The sequence below is a fragment of the Aulonocara sp. 'chitande type north' Nkhata Bay genome, linkage group LG18 (assembly GCF_057382095.1).
Source record: "Aulonocara sp. 'chitande type north' Nkhata Bay isolate Kocher_YH1m ecotype deep benthic linkage group LG18, A_spYH_male_GT1.1, whole genome shotgun sequence".
NCBI classification, from domain to species: domain Eukaryota; kingdom Metazoa; phylum Chordata; class Actinopteri; order Cichliformes; family Cichlidae; genus Aulonocara; species Aulonocara sp. 'chitande type north' Nkhata Bay.
This window is the reverse complement of record NC_141361.1, coordinates 7,300,266-7,322,531: the sequence shown is the minus strand read 5'-3', so window position 1 is coordinate 7,322,531 and position 22,266 is coordinate 7,300,266. Positions and strand designations below refer to the sequence as shown.

At 39.0% G+C, this 22,266-nt stretch overlaps 1 protein-coding gene across 5 annotated transcripts in view; it reads right to left on the bottom strand.

Annotated features, from left to right (window-relative positions):
* LOC147307896 (nuclear receptor coactivator 2-like) overlaps positions 1-22,266 on the bottom strand; it is a 55,995-nt gene extending 33,729 nt beyond the window's left edge. For 2 of the 5 annotated variants that reach the window (XM_086270692.1, XM_086270696.1), the window contains exons 1-2: positions 22,095-22,266; positions 9,052-9,113 (exon numbers count right to left, since the gene is read on the bottom strand). The gene's annotated coding sequence lies outside the window, so the exon portion shown is untranslated. Of the gene's footprint in view, positions 1-6,975; positions 7,192-9,051; positions 9,114-22,094 lie in introns of those variants that run through there. The other 3 variants (XM_086270697.1, XM_086270695.1, XM_086270693.1) reach the window with 3 other exon arrangements.

Below are 22,266 nucleotides of genomic sequence, written 5' to 3'. Positions count from 1 at the left end.
CTAAAATACTTCAATCAATGTCTGAAGTACATACACATGTCCAAATCCACAAGAACATCCATGAGACATGTGGCATAAAAACACAGAAAGACACACACACAAACACACACGTGCACACAATGAATTAACACTAATGTAGCCTGCGACAAAAGCCTTTACCCCGCTCAGCCCGATACTAATGCAATCAGAGGAGCCAAGAGCTTCGCAAAGTGAAGCCATTTAAAAACAATTTGAGAAGCAGAGAAGAGCCAGGGCCAGAGGGTCAAACCAGCCATTAAGAAATTAAAGCTGAGGATTGATCACTGCCTGCTTAAGTGGACCCTGTCTCCAGTAGAAACCACGGCTCCTCAGTTTCTTTGTTTTCAGTTTGTGGGGATGGGGGTTACAGAGGTGAGTGCAGGGTGAAGCTTTCACTTATGTGTTTTTGTTGTTTACTTCCCTTACTTATTTTTAAAGAAGAGGAAACGGACACATCTGTAGTCTCTGTTTAGTTTGAACAAAACACTGGGTTTAAATCTCTATGTCTGCAATCAGATGAGTGGATCAGGGGCATTATCATTTAGTTAATACAAACTACCTTTGCGGCCTTCAGCTTTCCAGGAATTTCCCCATAATTCCCACTGTGCAACAGAGGTATAGAGCATGTAGGTATTGGATTGCAACCACATGGAAATCAGGTGGGAAGAAAAAAAGATGAGCGATAGCACACCCGACTCCCATTTAGAAGTAAACAAAAATAGCACACTGAGTAAAAACCTCTGGAAAATCTGTTACTACTGTAAATTAGAGATAATTACAAGACCTGTTGTTCAGCAGGGAATGGCTGGGAAGTCAGGAGGATGCCACAATCACCATATGCATGACAGACCTACTCTGACCAAATGATAGTTGTCATGGAAGTAAAACGCACTATGGATTGTTATTAAGGTAATGAGTCATCCCCAGGCTTTAGTGTGCAGACTAATTGAGGTTTTCAGCGTGTAACAAAAAAAAAAGAAAAAATAACAACGACCACGCAGTCTTATGCAATGACTGACAGCACAAAATTAAAGCTAATGTGGTTTTTTGTTTGTTTTTTTGCAGGAATAGTGGAAAACCTGCATGTTTATTCTTAATGTCCTAATACATTTACTGTGCAAATGTCAGAGTTTTTATCCCCAGAAATGAATTGAGTCCGTCAGTTAATGTTACGCACAATTTAGCTCGCCGTGGGTGGCTGCTCTATTGAATCTCCTCCTGGAGATCTTTGCATTTTGTGAAAAGGTTTTACATCTTATTTTAATGATCATAAAGTATGCATGCATCACTCCTCCCAGACACATTAATCCATCCGGATTCAATTCATTTCATGTATAAAGTGCCAAAACACAAAAAGAGTCACCTCAAGGATGAATAATTAACATATATATGTGTAATTTCATACATTTGCGAAGCATATAAGCATGGTAGGTAGTACTATTAGTAGTTATTATACTCTCTCTTATAGTACACCTTCAAAAAGGTTGATGACAAAGGATGATATTTAAGACTTTACACAAACCTTTGACCCTGAATCCTCCCTTAGTTACGCTGCAGTAGGTCTAGGGTGCTGGGGGCTTCCCATGATGCACCGAGTGTTTCTTTTTTACTCACGATATGTTTATTCACCACTCTGCATTTAATCATTAGTTATTATTCATCTCTGGCTCTCTTCCACAGCGTGTCTTCATCCTAACTTCCTCCCAACTGGTTGCAGCACATGGCCGCCCCTCCCTGAGCCTGGTTCTGCCGGAGGTTTCTTCCTGTTAAAAGGGTGTTTTTCCTTCCTACTGTCACCAAAGTGCTTGCTTAAAGGAGTCAAATGATTGTTGGGGTTTTCTCTGTATTATTGTAGGGTCTTTACCTCACAATATAAAAATGCCTTGAGCCAATGTCTTCCTGATTTGGTGTTACATAAAACTGAATTTAATTTACTTTTTATTCCTTGCAGATCAATATTAAATTTTATTTTCAAACCTCTAGAAATAAAAAAAAAAAATAAAACCGAATAATTATTTTTATGAATGCAACCTGTGAAGAGGAGTCACAGCTACAAATGCAGTACAGTCCACTATAATAGAAGACTAGTACTTCAGTGCCTTGTTTCCCTACTACTGCTAGTGCAAAAACAAAGAACTAAATGATAAAAATCAGGATCAATTTAGCAATCAGACACCAGTGGGCTTGACAGAGGTATTTGGTAGTAAGGACCCTCCTCCCTTTGGTGTCTGTAAACTGTTAAGGCTGTTGTCTAAAAGCCAGAAAACCCACAAACATAAAGTAGATTTAATACCCTGCTGTAGCTGGATTAAGAACACTGGCTTCTCCCACACTGAAAGGCCTGCGACATATGCACAGTGAGCGTGTTTGTGTATGTGGCTTTCTACGTGTTGGCGTGTCCACGTCAACAAGTCCAATCTCTTTATGTACATCTCGGCTGTTTGGTGCCACGGTGATGCTGAGCAGGTGACTCTATGGTTGGCTCTTCTCCAGTTACTGGTGACAATTTGTATTGTGCATATCTAGCTTTATTTCTCTGAGTAGCTACAATATTTGCTTTCAATAACTATTTAGTCATTTCAAGTAACCACTACCTTAAATGACCAAATAGCTTTTGATTTACTAGAAAGAGTCGCCACAAAGAGAAAGACAGCAGTGGATGAACTGGTACAGCTGCTTTCTTTTTTGACGCCTGAGGCTCGTTGGAGCCGAGTCAGCAAATATTCAAACAATATTAGACTTTCCAGTAGGCTGTTTAACTGAGCTAACACAAATCAGCACTAACACCAGTTACCAGTTAGACTACACATATGTGCCAAAAAGGATAGATTCTACAACACGGCTTAAGGATGATAACACACAGGTGCTCTGCTGAGCTTTGCAGATGCACACATACTGCTGCCACTTAGGGAAATGGCCATGATACATGGAATAACCGGTTATGTGGGCTATTCTTGTTCATGTTTGTTCTTTTGTTGGTCATTAGCTTTGCTGCATTGTAGTCTAAAGTCATAATATACAAAAATGTATTTGTAGTGTAATGAAACTAAATGTCAAAAACTATATAAACTGTCCATCTTTCTTGCTTGTTGCACCTTTGTGTGTTAAACTCTGTTGTCGTTCCTTTTCTTGCTCCACTAACCTCTCAGAAAAGAAGCATTTGAGAGCATAAGACCATATGAAAAAAAACCCCTAATGCGTGTCAACAAATAAGAAGAAAACAAACCTAATTAGATTGATGTTAAATTTCAGTCCAGTAATGATTAATGATTAAACAAACTCTGTTTTGTTTGTTTCCTCAACATAAATCATATGTGACATATGTATATTTGATACAGATGTCACACTAAGCCTTATTTAAGAAGAGCTTTTTTATTTCCTGCTTATATCAAGCCTTTCATCTTAATTGGATAGTCCATAGCATAGCTAACATTACGACACACATGGATATAGCTAAAGAGCTGTTCAAACAATTTAGGTCATAATACTATCCTACACCTCAATCAACATCCTGTTGGAAGACCAAACGAAATCATCCAACAGCATCGTCTTCACAGCTCCAACATGTCAGTAAATCTTTAGTTTAATTCAATAAATATGATCGTTTGTTGGTATAGCTAATTGACCTCTTGCAAAATATTTCCTCATGAAAGGGAACAAGAAATTGAAACATTATGAAATTTTCTCTTTTGTTTTCTTTTTGTAATTCTTCTTTTTCTTCTTTTAACATCAAAAAATCTGTACATCAAAGATTTGAAATCCCAGAACAGATGTTGCACCTCAAGAACAAGAGGAAAAAACACTATGAAAGGCTTTGAGAGGGTTGCACAGTCTGACTTCCACTTCAGCTTTCACAGTGTTGTTTCTTTCCAGTGTATCCATTACGCCCATGTAGTGGATGCAAATTTGACACGAGTATACGTCTATCCCTACAGCCGGTTTTCCACCTGAACACACAGGAGTTTCTCAGCCAATCAAGCCCGTCAAACATTTGGTCACAGTTACCTCTCTTGCCACCTGGTTGCCCAGACCTTCTTTTATTGAAGTGTCAAAGTTTCCAAAGACTTTTTGACGCTGTTGTGTTGGAATGAAAAGCAAATTCCTTTCTGTGTGCTGAGAAGTGAGTCCCCGTAAAAACCAAGCTGTACAAACTGGCTCACTTCAACCAGCACTCCTTTTTTTTTGTCTAAATAATCACCCCCACCACCATAGCTCAGCCACCTTAGCTCAGTCTTCTTTCTGTTCCCCTTTTTCTTTTTCTTTTTTGCCATCTTCAACGTCATCACATCAACTTGAGAAAAATCTTGTTGTTACTAATAGATTACAATTAGAATGATCCGATCAAATTTGAACTAGAGTTAAATAGCAAATTATCTGCACATCTCTGTCTCTATAATTCTCCCAAAGTTAGAAAAGGGAACAAGAGGCAAAACAAGCAGAAACTCAACTGTATTGACAGAAACCCAAGAAAATCAGCTGAGTGAAAGATGATCTGATGCAAGTGCCGTGCAGAAATGCCAGAGTAATTATCATAGCATCAAAATGGAGGGACATTAAAAATAATAACTCTAAATAAACTGTTCACAGATGGCTTGTTAGCTGGCTAGATAGCCAGCAGCTGCTCATTACTCGGCATGTGCAGCTTCATGTAATGTGAGAGCGTGATCGATTATAGACATGATCAATAACATTGAACATGCCTGCCTGGATGCTAACTCAATTGCGAGTGCATACACACGCATACGCACACACACACTAATGCACACTCACTAAAACACAAACAAAAACGCCATGCTTCTACATGGACAAACATGATGATAATCACACACACACACACACACATACACACACAAAAGAGTTTCTGCTGTAAACACTGAAACTGAGCGGCTGCTTAACAGCACAGAACAAAAACATCGGGGCCGCCTCGGCACTGCAGTTTACGAAAGACACCAAAGGAGAACTTATGTTCCTCTAATGTGCAGAATCATCCTACATGCATTAAAAACAAACACAAAACATAAAAGTGGTGCTTGTCGAGACACAGACGGAAATAAAGTGATTGTTTTATGTCATCATGAAATCTGGACTCCTAAATATGATTTCTGCCTCTTCTCAGCTCAAGTTTCAAGTTCACAGTACAGGGCCGGTGGTTTGAAACTCTTCTGAAAAGCTCTTTTGATCTTTCAGTATACTGTAGTGTAATACTGCTTTGGTTGTACAGCACCTTTCATGCAACATGTGCGGCACTAAAAAAATGAGGATGCAGGTTTGATGAAAGAGCAAACAAGTAACGATAACAATTACACAACACACAAAGGCATTTTGTCATAACAGTTTGTGACAGGAGAAGCCCTGCTTTTAATGGGTGTTTAAATGTTTAAATCACTAATATCATCAAGTAGGATATTAGCTGAAAATGAGGGAGCATCTCCAGTTCTCATTTTTGGTGTGATTTTGGCTACCCAGCAGTAGAAAGGACACAAGGCAGTGGCTGGTCCTAAGCCTTTGAGCAAGGTGACTTTTAAAAGAATCAATTCTGAGAGATAAGGGAGCCAGTACAGTGTTCCCAGGTCTGGAGTGATGTGGTCCCTCTTCATTGTATAACATATGCAGAATTCAAGACAAACCTTACCACTTTTATCCAATTTAAACACTGTGCTAAACACTAAAATGCTGCTTTCTTTGCAGTTAGCAGTAAATCTCTTTTTATGACATGGGAAGACACCACAGCTCATATCAGACATGATTAGACGAATTCACCGGTGAGGTAGGCAACTTTAAAAAAGCCACACAAAGTGAAAGCAAAAACTCCTAGATAGAGATAGCAGAGGAGTTTCACGTTGTTCTACTGGCCCAGAGGTCAAACTCCACCTTCAGCTCCCTGAGTGACTTATCAGCAGAAGCAGCTAGTGTCTGTGTGAAAATTAACATGCAGTCACAGCCCAGTGACCCCATGAAACGCCAGCTGTTTGCATTGTGCTTCAGAAAGTTGTCTTTCAAAGTTTAACCTCTAAGATTGCTCAAGTTTGGCGCTGGTATGTGTGCCTTTGTGAGAAAAGCAGTCATGGATTTTTCAAACGTGGATCGCTGTGCTCACTTGGAAACGAAACATTCTGGTACACTAAAGATTTATTTAAGTGTTCCTCTACTGAAATTTAATATCCTGTGTAAAAACTGCCGTTGGGAATTAGTTAAAATGATTAAAACTGAACTGACACCTCACTAGCTAATAATATTAACAAGTCCACCCCTTTTTTTTCCTTTAACTGCGAGCTTGTCATTACGAAACTGAGCATTTGCAAAGCGACTTCACAAACCTGTGAATTTTACACTCGGCCAACTTGCTGCTTTCTGGGTGAGTTTTACCAACAGTTGTTATTGAAGCGCAGAAAACTGAGTAAACAGTTGGCTGGTTAGACCTCAGGTGACAGAGCAGCTTCGGGCCTGCTGACTGTGCACTCTGCGTGTGTGGCCAGTCATTCATAACCACTCCCATTGCAACATGCACACACACGCTCGCACACACGCTCGCACACACAAAACCACAACAACAATACATGACAGCTCAAAGTCCAAGTATGACTGGGATAGTCACACCTACTGTGAGCATCAGAACTCATCATTGTGGGCTAATAAAGAAACATGGGGATAACATAATATAAAGTTAATTTCTGTCATTCACATTAAATAAACATTAGCTCAGATATGTCCAATCAAAGCATGAGTGACTGACAGGTGCTTTAAAGCGGGACATAACTTCTGATTGATTCAAGTTAACAAGAAGTAGCTGACGACACTGCTAAACATTGCTTCTGTTTAATGTCATTATCTGAGACATATGGAAAAAAAGAGTGTGTTCTTAAATATAGTGTGTCAACCAACCTTATAGACTTTGCCTTTTAATCTGCTGTCAGCATGAAACAGAACGAAGCAGATCAGAGTCTGAGCATTGCTTACCTTTGCTTTGGTTAAAACAGTCCATAACAGGTCCAGAGCCGGCTAAACATCCCATGCCGGCCGGGCAAACACACTGGTTTTCACAGCATACACACACACACACACGCACAACCATACACTCGTTTTGTATTTCCCCTCGCTTCTCTGTGAGATTATTCCTGTGTGTGTGTGTGTGTGTCTGTGTGTATGTGTGTGTCATCTGCCTCTAATGACAGCTGACAAACTACATGCCGCAAATCCTCTCTCTCTCACTCCCTCCCTCCCCCTTGCTCTCTCTCTCCCCCTCTCTCGCTTGTTTTCCCCTCCCCCCATCACGTAGAAACACACACATACACACACTCCTCCCTGTCTCCTCCCACAACACAGGAACACACTCCTCCCTCCTCTCGCTCACAATCGTTCTAGGCACTGGATGATTTACATGGCCTATTGTTCTGTAATTCTGGATGGCTTTTATTATTTTAAAAAAATACACTAATCATTACCGTCTATGACATTTGTTACAAAACAGTCAAAGTACAAAATGTGTTACTTTATCACTAGTTGCAACACTTTTCACAAACTTGCAATGCTTACATGCAGATGTTCAAAAAACTGCAAATATTTGGCAAAATGAGAAATGTGAGTGCTGTCAGAATTTACGGGTGCCTGAATATTTCTGTCTATTTTTGGCGAACAAGAAGAACAAAAAAATAAATACATACATACATTTTCTATTATTCAAACTTGCGCACAACTTTCAAAACTGAAGCAGAAAGAGATGTCTGTCAGAAACAGTGAAGCCAGTGAGTGACAGAGAAAGACTATTACATTCAGCACTTGCATAATAAGCATTGTCCCTGCTTGTATAATAAGCCCTACATGAAGGGAGATGGCAAAAACACAGACACACACACAAGTGAAATGAGTCACAGAAAAAAGAGACAAACACACACTAAGAGGTAATTTTACAAATGGCTAAAGCTCTAAGAGCTTTGCGCACACATACAGCTACCCCATACTCGCACAAAAATTGCTAGGTTAACTGTCACCCTCGCTTAAAACATACGGTCCTTCTGTGTTTTCACTTTCCATGTTCTTATGTCAGGATGTCCCTGTTTTGCTTTATGAGCTGTTGTGGTTTCTATGAACTGCTGTAAATAATGTCTGACGGTGTTCCTTACCTTTGATCCAGTGATGCTCCTTTTGGTTTAGTTTCATGTTTTAAGTTTTAATGATCCCAACCAAATGTTCAGATGGTTGTTTTTTTTTAAGAGCTTAAAGTTTAAGCTCACAGTGGCAGAATGATGAGTGCTGTGAAACTGAAAACTTTGGGGTTTTGTTTTCTTTTTTTGCATTTTCTACTCTGCAAGTTGCCGTGTTAGAAGGCGATTATACTCTGACGTGCAAAAGTGGATGAGTAGTCCTGTTATAGTGCTGTGAAAGTACCCTTAAGTCCGGTTGAAGGGTACATGTGTAGCACAACGAATAAACTTGAATCGAATCTTAAAGGACTTGAACTCCATCACAAATACACTGACTGAGGAATGACCTTTGAACTTCTCCTGCAAATGTACTTTTCCCGATGCCATGGCACTGATATTTGGCCATGCAATATGCTATTTAATTATATTTGGTTATAGAAAATCAAACAAGAGTGCCGTTACAGTACAATGGTCTACCATTGTCACTGGCCAATATCATCACTGCTAATGTCAGTATATTGGCAAGTAAGTAGGAATTTAACTTGGTCAGTGGTCAATATATCTGATGTAACACCCCAGTTTTGCACCGGATAAATGATGTTGGATGGTGTGATGAAGGGGTGAAACACAGGCCAGTTGTGTTGTTAAAGCAGAGATTTGCTTCCCTTAGCACAAAACCAAACATACAAACCAAAAAAAACTCAAATAAAATTCAGTGTTTTATAGAATCTGTGCATCTGCATGTTGAACTCCACTGCATTCCTAAATAAATTTTTTTTCTGTATCACTTGCATTGTAATTTAACATATATATGTACTGATATATGCTATATTTGTATTGCATCCTATTGTAATACAGCAAAACACTATCTTAACATAAAGATTCTGCTTACCTGATTTGCAAAGCATCATGGGTAAACATCCATAAAGATATGGCAACATCATTCAGTTATCTCTGTGAGACACATGAAACAAAAACAAAGATAAATGTTAAGTTTGTGTTTGAAAGGTTGGGCCGAAACAGATTTCTTAAATAGCAATGTGTCTGACAGCTGATCCTAGAATCTGCACAATCTTTGTTTCTTTGCTTGTCTTTTAAAAATAGTTTTTTCGTTAATAACATTTCTTTCAGCCTTTTATTACTATGTTTACTGTGTCTATTACTATGTAATACTTTGAAAACAGGATCCCAGATTGAAGGACCATAAAATGCATGCATGTCATCTTGTTCGTAGAAATACAGACACGTGGACAATGAATTATTGCATGTATAATGAACAGCTTAGGCACAAACTGAGAAAAATTGTAAGAAACTGGAAATGGCCAAAAATCAACGCAACATTAGCCAAGTTGGCGAAGCTTTTTATCCCTAATACAGATGAAGCTCTTAAGACACTGGATCATTCTCATAGCGCAAATTAGCATACGTCAATGTATTTTGTGTGACTATGAAGATGTAAACGGAGATGTGTCTTTCAAAATCCAGTGCTTATAAAATAATGTTTAGTCTCCAGGCTCACAGGTATAACAACCCCAGTGACATCATCAGGTTATTTTCTCAGAAACATAAAGCGTATTTTCACAGGATGAGAACTTCCCAAAACTAGTAATGTAACTTTAATATTAAACAATAAAGGCATACAAACACAAACACTGATGAGACATTCCCGTAAGTACTGAGTGAACGTTTTTTGACATCATATTGAGTTGCTAAAGTGCATGAATAATTATCACTTTCCAGGCATGAGACACACTTAAGTGAGACACATCACTTCATTTTACCACAAGAGTCAACCCATCATCAAGTACAGATGCAGGGCACGCCTAGATCAAATGTGTAAGAGTGTGTGCTTGCTAAATATGCTGCCGTCTTTTACAGGGTAAAATCATTTAGCAGAATTTAACCTTAATCATCACCCACCAGTTATGCTGGAAATCGCACTCCTGCCCACAATAACAAGGATACCTGCAGCTTTTCCCAGACAATGACCCTGCCTGGGAGGAAGATTCCGAGAGCTCGGAGGCCTTTTTCACACCGTGAGGTTGACCTGGAACAGTATGGTGCTGCTCCAGGTTCATCGGGTTCCCACTGGCTTTGGTTCATATTCAAGAAACATCCTATTTTATGAAACAACTGGTCTCCTTTTATTTGAACAGCTGAAGTGTAGTGGAAATCTACTTAAATCCCTCCCTAACGATCAGATATTTCAGAACCATTTTACAGCGTGCCCTTTCATTTTCATGTTGCAGACAACTATGTGCGTGTGTGTAAAGTCCAAAGTGTAGGTCACATGTCCTGCTGCTGTGGAAAGACAGAAAGAGCCTACCTGTTTACTGGATTTCAGTCACCCTCCCTCACATATATATCTGTTGTAATCAAGTAAAAACTCATTTTTTTCAGGAACTATTATGCATCACATACTCTCTGTGTTGAATCACATCCTCATCCCCCCTCAGTGTTAAAAGGGATGGCAAATTAAAGGAAAACCCCACACTGTGGGTTTGAGTGACGATTTACCATCTCGTGCCCTAAGAATTCGACACAGAAGCGACACGTCCAGTGCAACAGCATAACAGACCTGCAAAATCCTCCGACTGTAGAAGTGAAGCGTTCAGTATTTTTCCATAATTTTCTGTACATCTTTACCAAAAGTCCTTGACAAGAACTGTTACTGTGACTTTGTTCTTTTCCACTTCTGACATAGTAGTAAATAAGTTATAAATACAATTTCACTAATACTGAGGTTTGGGGCTATGAACATTCACGTACTTATGTTTAAACAAATTCAGCGTTCGATGCAGGAAGCTGAAACTTGTTTTCCCTTAGAGACATAATGTGAAGCATCAAACAAAAGAATATGTCACAAAATAGGAATAAAGGCTGATGCGGCCACAGGGATGTACTGATCCAATATCAGACTGATCCGGACTCAAAAAGCCGACAGCTGGGCCAATCTATGCAATTCAAGCCTATGTTGTTGTGTGTTTAATAAAGTATGAATCAGTAGCAATGCACTGCTAGCAGGAGAGCTAACATAGCTCTCTCTCACTTGCTCTTGCACTCTCCCTCTTGCAATGTTCAGTCTAACACTTATTGGGAAATATTTATTTCACATACATTAACATAACACATTTTGTCAACTTGATTAATATTATTTCACCTCGCCTGCCTCTTGTCAGCTCCATGTAAACACATGTGTGCATGTGCATCTGTGTTTGTGTGTAGGTGCACTCACGGCGAGACTGAGAGCAGCGAAAGGAGAAACTAGTATGAAATGAAAGCTGTGGGCAGGGAAGATTCTAAATCTGAGCTGAAATGAAACTAGTGCAAAAAAGATTAGGCGAATAACATACACACTTTTTACTTTTATTTTAGATTGAATTCATCTTGGTTGTCTTGTCATTTATTACTAGACTTAATAAGCCTGTTACAATTTGTTTTACAAAGTCTGGAAAGCGAAAGCCAAGCCTGACATTGCCTTGCAGATAAAAGAGCAATTCCCAATTGCTTCCTCGTAGTAAAAGAATACAGTCCAGTCATTTAACTGGTATCAGTACTCGGTATCCGCATGCATTGCTCACTGTGGGCATGGACAGGGTTGACCAACCAGTTTTAAAAACATTATGATGTGTATAATGCAATATGTTGCAGCTTGAAAGTTTAACAAGTTAAAATAGATGAAATAAATGGAAGAGTCAAACCTACCAAATCGAGATCGTTAGCACAGTGGTAATGTGTTGCATGCTTGTGGTGTGTGTGTGTGTGTGTGTAGTTACTGTAATCAAGAACACCAAATGAAAAGTACTAAAAAGAAGAAGTTATTTTTTTTGGTCAGTGGCCAAATCTGAAACATCTGCTTGCTCTTCCCCCCGATTTGTTCACTGTTACTTAGTGTGTGTGTGTGTGTGTGTGTGTGTGTGTGTGTGTGTGTGTGTGTGTGTGTGTGTGTGTGTGCGCGTGTGGCAGCAGCATTCTCAGTCAGTTGGACACAGCACACTCAAACCACACTGCACTTTAACATGCACCTGCCACCACTGAGATAGCTGTGCGTGTGTGTGCATTTGTCAGTTTGTGTGTGCATCAGAGTGTGTCAGTGTCTGTGGAGGAAAGATGGACAGCTGATCTCTACCCAACTCCTTTGTGAATTGCACAAGCACACATGCAAGCACAAATGTTCTTCCTGCGCACATGCACGATGACAGAAAAATCCTGTGGCTGTCACCCAGCCCACTTTGTGCACTGCAAACTTAGGTACTGCAAAGGGTACATTTTTGTCAGTCATTTTACCCAGGACCTCAAGTAGAACAAACCAAGACAGTAAGATGCACACTGAAGCACCAGTAAAATACAGATTAACCAGTTGGACTGTTTTCTCCCTTTCGGAAACAGCCTTTTCTCAAAGGAAAGAACATGCAAATAATTTCTAAAGGCTGTTTTAAAAAAATAAACAATGGGCCCCCAAAGTGACTTGAACTTTGCTTTCAGCAAAAACAAAGAAACACATATTTGCACCTACAGAGTCATGGCAATTGTGTAAAGACCAAACTTTGTAGTTAGCAATGGAGGGTTACACTGTTAATTATTTGCATAATAGACATTGTGGTAACCAAGCACGCACATACACACTGACATGCACACATTCACACACACACACACACACACACACACACACTGAGTGTCTGTTAGATAGAGAGAGGGAAGAGTGAGAGGGAGCTACAGAAAGTCAATGAGAGCCACACAGAGAGACGGCCTACTTCCTGACTGTGATTAATTTCTGTTACTAAGCAGCTCTATGGTAACACAGACATCCACAGCTACACCGAGCTCAGAGCTGGTTTACAGTATACAGCCTATGCGTCTAACACATTACACAAGTTAGACGCATAGGCTGATAATCCTGGCCAGTAACGCAAAATATATAATCCCATATAAGATGTGCAAAAACAGCCCATCTGCAATTTGCAATGTTCACAATTATGCATCAAATTTCTTGTGAAACTGTGAGATTCCGCCCATGTCTTATAATGTTATGTGAAACATATGACTAATTTGTGAATATGAACAAAAGCACCCACAGTCATTCAGGGAGGTTAGCATGTCAACTAATTACAAATTCTGCTCAATCATTCATCTTAAGACTGCACAAAAATTACCCTTAAGCCACAAATGACTTAAGTAACTCTTAAAAATGACAAGTTTTTCAAAAGCAGCCCTGTCATCTGCTTTTACTCTTAATCTAATTATTCTCTCTCAGCCACAGATGTGATGCTAAACCAAAACACAAGAAGCTCAGCTTTGATGACCTCTCTTTGATCACATGTGGACAAAAGGATATTTATAAACTTTTAAAATTTTTCAGTTATTTCCTGAATTTAATAACTTGTCATTACGTGACTTTGATTCATCTCCAGAGTCTCATGGTGAGAATAGGATCGGAGTAACAAATGGACATCAGAATGGACTTAATCAAGCCATAATATGCATTTTGGCCACAGTGCTGCTTAACCTCTTTACTGTCATCTTTGCAGCAATGGTCTGTCACCAAAAGGCTGTGATGAACAACACAATTAGCTCTGGCCATGGCCTGCGTTTGTTCTGCAAAAGCCTGTTATGCTATTAGCTTGTATTATCCAGCTGGAAGCCTGTGGAGTCTCTCTCTCTCTCTCTCTCTCTCTCTGTAACACAGCTCTGCTGTCATAGTGCTGGAGAATTACAGCCGCCATCAGCTCCAGCTAACCAAATTAGCACTTGTTATGCAACCTGCTACACTTGGCTCACGGGTCTACTGCTTCAACCCTGCACAGCTTTCCATATGGTTTGCACATAGGAAGGCAAGTTAGCTTTGCAGCCTGCTCCTCAGCTGAGTGGCAACATGCTGGTTTATTGCTTTGTTTAAGCACTTTAATCTGCTATATGTATCCCTTATATGCAACAGACGTTTACTGTAAAACTAAGACTTTCTGCCACGACAACACAACAGCTGAGAGAGAGTGAATTCAAAGCCAGAAACTCAAATCATGTGAGGCTGCATGCTGCGCTTTCATAGCCAGCTGCAGTCTTCAGTGTTTATAAAAAAAAATGAGAAAAAAATGACTGTAAATGTATCTGCCAGAAGGTGTCTTGATACTTGCTAGTTTTAAAATTTGACTTTCACTGTCTCACTGTAGCATATGTGGTTTAAGCAAGTCAAACTGAAGACTTTTAAGACTTTTTTCTGCCACTTTAAATACCACTTTCAAATTAAATCTAAGAGTAAACTGGTGATGGAAAACTGTGTTTAGAAGGACAAATCTTTCCACATTTATTAGTTCAAATTACAGTATTCATTTGGATTTAGGCATATTTCCCAAATTAGTCAATAATGAATCTAAGAAAAAATAAAAATAGAAACATAAATCTTGCCTGAGATGCTATTCATTCATCCCAAGTTTGAAAGAGCCTCAACAAAAGTGTATTTTAAGTGGTAAGCATTACTGATTGCTCTCTTTGCTATTCTTAAATCAGTTGTCAAAACCACTGCAAAAAAACAGATCTAAAGGGTTCATTAAAGTACTGGCTTTTAAGCATAGTCCACAAATTTACAATCGAGTTAATGTCAGGGCTTTGGGAAGGCCATTCCAGAAGCCCAACATCAGCCTCCTTTATCCATTCCAAAACCAGTTCTTATGTGTTTGGGATCATTGTCCTATTGGACCACCGAAGTTTCCACCATCTAGCAGCTGATTTGAGGTGAAATTGATTAATTTTGAGCTAGTCCTCCTTCTTCAGTATTGCATGCCCTTTGTGCAATGTATCATTGGAAGAACATTTGGCTTGTCCATGTACAGCTGCAGTTGAAGTTGAAGGTGTTGATTTTGGAGCAGTGGTTTCTTTTTTTGCCCTGCACCCTCTCTACCCAGGCAGGTTTGAACCTTGCTGAATCCTAAAATGTTTCTGAACATCCTCCCTCTCATCTGAGGTCAACAGTTTAGGTCTTTTTCCCGACATCGGCAAAGTGGTGGCATATCAGAACCACTTGCATTTACGTAAATTATTTGAACCGATCATCCCAGAATCTGCGTTTGGAAACACTTGAATAAATCTACAGTTCTCCTTCTTAGAACCTCACTGAGTTCCTTAGACTTTTTCATTGTTCTATATTGGTTGAACCAGTGAGTTGTGTCAAACAAATGTTTTCTTATGCTGCCAAAGAGAAACTAGCAGTTGTAGTCAACTTAAAAGACATTAGAGAACCTTCAGCACAACTGATTAAAAATGTTTTATGTATGCATGTTTATATTTGTATGTGCCTGTATGTGTACTTTTGACCATGTTTAAACCAGACAAAATCTAAAATAAATTTAAACTTGTGGACCCAATTCTAATTTTTAAAGTTGGCAAAGGTGTATGCTGAATAAAAAAATCTTGAAACAGACAAAGAACCGTTCAGAAAAGTCATAAAAAGCCTCAAATTACCATCATGAATACATGTAAACTTCCACAACTGTGCCCTGGCTAACACTGTAGCTTACAGTACTAAAATGAGTACTATGATAGCACTATCATATACCAACAACAAGGGGAAAGGGCTACATTTTTGAAGTGATTCCAAGATTTATCTGAAGCAAATATGAGGCTTTAGCAAGTATAAATCTAAGTATGCACAAATTAAAAAACAATAGTATTGGATGAGTCTAAAAGACTTCCTATCATTCAGATACATGACAAACAAAAAGATTTCATTTAAATTGTAGGCGGTCTGAGCTTACGTCAGGTTTTGATGTAATCATTTACAATACAAACAATTATTAATTAACTAAATAATTCTTAATGCTTCTTAATGGTGTTGACCACACTGTCTTATAATCATGGCCACAGTCACAAGTATCATGATATATGATACTTATTTGACATATGATAAGTATCATCTTATCATATGTCAAAGTACAGTAGAGTCTTTTAAAATTTTTCGAAGAAACACATTGGTGATTTATGATGACGATGACTGATCAAACTTTCCAGTCCACGAGTATTTTATTTTAGGTACACATACGGTAAATAAGGGAATATGAATGAAAGCCCCTCCTGTTGTTGTGTGCAGTCACCATGTCAAGAAATTACAAAATACTTGTGGTTTTTGCTGCAATCTATTCTTTGTCTGAATTTCGAATTAAGATCATATTTGAGTCATAAGCAACAGACATGTAGATCTGACTTGCTCCCCTAACAATAACAAGAATTTTTCAGCCGTTGCTCTGCATCTCCCAAGAACAGCTTTTCTTTGTACAACTATCCTTAACTTTCAGATGCCTCATAGCATGCCTTAGGTCTCATGGTTTTACTATAACCGCGAGAAAAAACAAACAAAAAACAAAACAAGTGTTTCCAGTATATCTATAATAAGTATGTATACTTTTTGCAAGAATAGCTACAAGTGCTTCGCCTTGGCTAGTATCTGAGCAATGATGTGTTGCTGTTGTTGTATTAGAGCTCCTCTCCTCAGTTCTCTCAGCTCCTGTCATTAGGATAAAATATGATCACATTTTAAAAATATGATTCAAATGTTTTGATGTATCTGAAACTTTAAGTCCTTTAAATCATAATCGTGGCAAATTATTAAACACATCTAGCCTTTAGAAGTATTAGCCTTTTAAAATAAACAGGTGGTAGACCAAAAAACTTTGAGTCTGTATTAAGCCGCTATTGTGGTTGACACATTAGTCATTGTTCATTCAAACTGCGACACATGCTGACCCATGCATCCAAAATAGAATAGGAATAGAAAACGATTTTTCAGTGCAGGAGCACAGAAATTTCCAGATGGCACTGAGGGAAACTGTGGAAATAATTTAGTTGAGAAAGTTGAGATAGTCTACCCAAAACTGAAAAACCTCCATGATTGCTTTTTCAGTCCATCAGTGATGAAACTATTTTTAATTTTTTTAATTTTTTGGCGTTAAGAAACTTTTCATTTGGAAAATGGCTGGCCCACACGTCAAATGCCACTATAAATGAGTAAAGGTGATGTCATAGTTCATGGAAGCCACAACCAGAAAGTTATGTAGGGATCATACTACATTATCTATCTGGAGATCTGCAAACACCACAGAGAAGGGTTATACTTTTATAGAAATTAGCCTCAAAGACACATGGGTAATCGATAGTGCAGTCTCTTACATGAAAGCCCAAATGGTCCCAAAGGCAGGCACGTTAATGAACACTCATGTGAAAAATATCGTTTTCACAGGGCTCTATGCAGGCCTTGTACTTTAGGATTTAACATGCTAACTGACGCCTGCAGAGTCTAGGATGTAGCCCTTGTGTTTCTTGCAGTTTCTCTGAGCACTGGGAAATTCCAGCATTGTGCTAAACACCTAAAATGAAGCATATTTTATTAGCAGCATCTGGCTGCTATTTACCCTCTTAATTCATATGGAACCAGTAAGCATGGACCCAAAAGCATCCTTTTTTACATGACTTCTTGTCACTCAGGCCGAGGAAGGCCTTCATATACTTGTCAGTGTGGAATCTACAATACCTGCATCAATCAGTGTTATGTCTATTGTCAGGGTGCTGCTGCTCCCATCGTGTATGCACTGTATCTGAATGTTGCAGAACAAAGCCATATCACTACATACTGCCAAATGCTGTAGAAGGAAAAGGAGACCTATTTTTCACTACAGCTCTCCAATCTGAAATGTGCTCCATTTTGCACTGGTTTATATAGTACCCTTATCAAGGCTTTTCACTGTTTACATTAAGGTCAAATAAAATAATATGGTTGGACAAAAATAAATAAAAGGAGAACTTTGTTAAATAACCTACTGAATGTGTCAACAGAGATGATAAAAACCAGTGAATTGGCTAGCTGATATCAGCTGATATTAGCTTATCGCAGATATAAAGTATTGGCGTATGTCACATCTTGCACGATAAGAAAGAACTAATTTAGAAACTGTGTAACAATTACAAAGATTGTACAAAATAGGCTGCCTTAAACATTTTGCAATCTAAAGCATCGTCTCTTACTTATTCAAGATAACTTAAAAAATGCGCATGAGCCAATACATCGTCTGACCTTTTAAACGCTCATATATGAAGTCTATTCTAAGACTCTTTTATGTTACTTCCTATTATTCAGTAATGTTTAAGGAGATAATTTGTATTCAAATCTGCAAGTCAATGCACTTTGATTTAGAAGTAAAACGTATGTTATCATCAGATACTGTAACAATATCCTGCAGATTCATTTTGCTGAGGGAATATTACAGTGATTATGGTTTTCAGGCACCACAGGAAGCTTTCAGGGGAGTCAGTGACATGGGTGTGTGCGTGCGTGTGTGTGTGTGTGTGTGTGTGTGTGTGTGTGTGTGTGTGTGTGTGTGTGTGTGTGTGTGGTTAATTAGAGCACTTGGTCTCAGGAGGATCAGACCTGGAAGGCGACTGTCTCTGCTACGTGACAGAAAGCCAGGGGCAGAGTGTGTCTGATAAGTTGGTGGCAGAGAGAGGAGACAGACATAAACAAACACAGATAAGTCGACAAGCATGCACACACCCACACATACACCCCTTGGTAAATACTAGTAGATGTACAGATGAACCAGTTGTGCTGGTATTTAAATACCCCCCTAAATCATTCCCAAATTAACAATATCAGCTTGTGGGTGAGAAACACTGAAGGCAACGTTTGCTCTTAAGTAGATACGGAACCCAGTGCTCACCACCTGAATTTGCTACAGCTACAATTTTGGCATGTTTATTTTATAGTCTGTCACTACTTTCACGTCTATATCTGATTTAATTCACTCACATTAAATTAGGACTAGATTTATTTTAAATCCAAGACCAGGATAACATCAGGGATTGATGGCTATGATTTAAATGTGTGAATCTATTTCCTTGCTGTCCCAGGATAAAACGTCATAGAAAACAAACTGAGGAGAAATGCACAGTCAAGCCTTGCCCTTCCTCCTTCTCCTGCTGCTGCCGTCATTGGTCAGGACATTATTTGAGCCCTCATGTGGTTTAGTGAATTCAAGCCACTAAGGATCCCTCATTGGGCAGGCTGCCAAATTTGTGTTAAGATCTTGGACTTAAGTACATTCCTGCACTTTGCTGCAGCACTATAAGGTAGTTTTGGCATTGAACATTGTATTGTAATGTGCTAGAATTTAATCAGACAAGACACTACTCTGTAACTGTAATGAAAATGTTACAAAAACACAGAGCAAACAGATAGAGGTGAATCCCTGACTAAAACAAAGCATGCACAGTATTTTGTGCTGCCTGACTGTTTCTATGCATAAATAGCATAATGCCTCTTAACCCCTTAGAGAGAAAAAAGGTACAAAAAGAAGGGTTAAACAGAACCTGAACACTTGGCCTACATGTTGCAATCCCTTTCAAAGTTCAGTTTTGGGTGCCGGGAAGAGCAAATAAGCCTAAAAGAGCCCAAAAAAAAATCATAAGCCCAGCCCTCAAAGATAACATTTCCAGAGGACTCAGATGGCACCTGTCACGTAGGCAAACTGTCAGGTTTCCTGTAGTAAGATACCTGCACAATAGCAAACACAGAGAAACCAGCACAACAGCAAATAAAGACAAATTCTTATGCCTGCATTTAAAAAGGCCCACCTCACTGCAAGACAATACGTTCTGGGCTGTGAGTGTTTCTTTTCAGCGTAAACCTGCACGACATGTTTTTGTCACAGCCGCACTCCTCATTCTATGCTGTCCTGTTAGCATACATACACATGCTATGTAGTCCAAAAAGGAGCAATCTGCTGAATATATAAGAGGGATGATTGTAATATCTCAAACTTGGCCACTCTAAAGTGCAAATCATTTGGCTTTTGCTTTGCAAATTGGCTTTTAACAGCATACACATATAACAAAGGAAAAGCAAAAGTGAAAGCACTCTCAAGGATCATATATCATGAAAAAAAGACGCAAGTTTGATGTAAATATCCCTCATTTCCTAAACGCCTGGTCTCAAATCACACAACGCCCTTCTTGACAAACCAGCAGACGTCCTCCCATCTTTACAGAGTATAGCCTGTTATGACTTTAAATACATTAAAAAAAATGATGACGATAATAATGTCAGTAGTTTCTATCCATCTACCAGTCTCTAATGGATTTTCACCTACGACTATTCCCACTGGACTAAAACGATAATATCACTTGAAATAACATGTTCTTTCAGATAATTAGCCTTTTTATTATTGTTTGTTTGCAGCTTCAAACCTGAAAAAAAAAAAACACATTCTGGAGAGATAAGCATCCCCTCACAACACAGTAGAGCTAGCTGATAAACTATGTCAAATTAGATGGAAGAAAAGGAAAAGACACTTGTTTTTTAATTATTAAAAATCTATTATTAACAGCCATTTAAACTGTGACATCATTCTACTAAATGCTGAAATTATACCATCATGAAATAACATAAGTTATGAACTACCTACAATTGTATCTTTAAACTGAATTAACAACAAAAACATGGAAATTTTAATATATTGAAGAACACTAGCTCTCTGGACCTCTGATAGCATCCTATAGAGGTATCCCAGCAATTTCTATGGGTTAAACATTTTTTCTTCTAACATTTCCATTATGGTCTTTGTTTATGGGTTAATTATAGTGAAATAAGTATTTGAGGGACTTGGGTACATGGCTGTGAACTGCTTCACTGTAGCTGATATGTTAGTTTCAGGCTTGAAACTTGAAACAAAAGCAGAAATTTTTATTTCCTGATGGCAGTTAGACCACCACAACCAGCTGCTACATGTACACACTTTAAAATGTATCTTGTGGGTTGACTTTGCTTTTAACAACTTGTTTTAATTTGGTAAAGTGCCACAAATTCTAAACAATTACTTAGCATGTATTAACAGAAGTGTTTTTATGAGAAAAGGACATAAAAGTTGTTTTATAAGTCTGCACATTAAACAAATATTAGATCTGTGTTCTGTATTTCCAAAAATAAAATTATTTATGTGGGCCCGCTGCAGAATTTCAGCCAATTTCTGTTCAATGGGATTAGTAATAGGAAGTGGAACAGCTCTTTTAGAGCGTCTCTGGTTTTACTTTGAAACTACAAACCGGAAGTGTATGCTTGCGTTTGTTTTGCTTGACGCCTGAGTTGCTTGAGGAAGTTAAAGCGATATGAACCAGTGTGACAACATCATAAAATGTTCACTGTTAAACAATTATATGTCTGTCTTAATCTGATAAACCCATCTGTGATCAACGAGGGTTTAATTATGGGTGGTTACATGAAACTTTAACAGGAGCAACAAGCGAGCACTGAACGCTTGTGGCTACAGCGGAGGTTCACATAAACCAGCAGTTGTCGCTTCTCTCGATCAGGAAGAGGGGATTTAAACAGCTAACCGTTAAAAGTTAAACGGCGAAGTCCTGGTTGGGATATTTGTGCCGTTGTAACACGGTTGCTTAAACATCTTAAACAAACAGCAGAGCCAATCTGCGTTCACTTCTTCTGCCGAACATTTGAACCCTAGTCGTGGATTTGGCAGGTTACCAACGGAAATTAGCATTTTTATCCACCGAGCTAGTTTCGCCCGAAACCCCGTTTCAGTAGTGATAGCTGTCAATCAGCCGATTTGGCCGATAAACACAGCGAAGTATACTCGCCGTCAGACCCGGTTCGTGAACACGGATGAATGACCTGCGCGTTTAAATACTGGACGAACATAACGTTATTTCCTGTAATCAACTAATTAACCCTGTGGTATATTTTCACTACCCAATAAAAATGTAGAACCGCCATGAAGGAAAACAAAAAAACATGAAACAACAACAACAAATGCACATCATTTTAGTATAGAACTCGATTTAAATTAGTGGACACTTTGCACGAGCCCTTACGTTAATACGTGTTTTTGGAGGTGGGACTAACGGGAGAAGTGGGGGTCAAGAGAATGACGGGAAACTTACCTGAGAGTTTGGGAGACCGTGGGTGCCTGACGTGCGGGATGTCGTCGGGGAGATGTCGGTCAGCGGGACGGAGCGGCAGCGGCGTCCTGGACCGGAGCCGCCATGTTCATCTGGCTCAGAGGCTCCTCGGCTCGGCTGTTTATCTTTACCAGTAGACCCCCCTCCTCCGTCT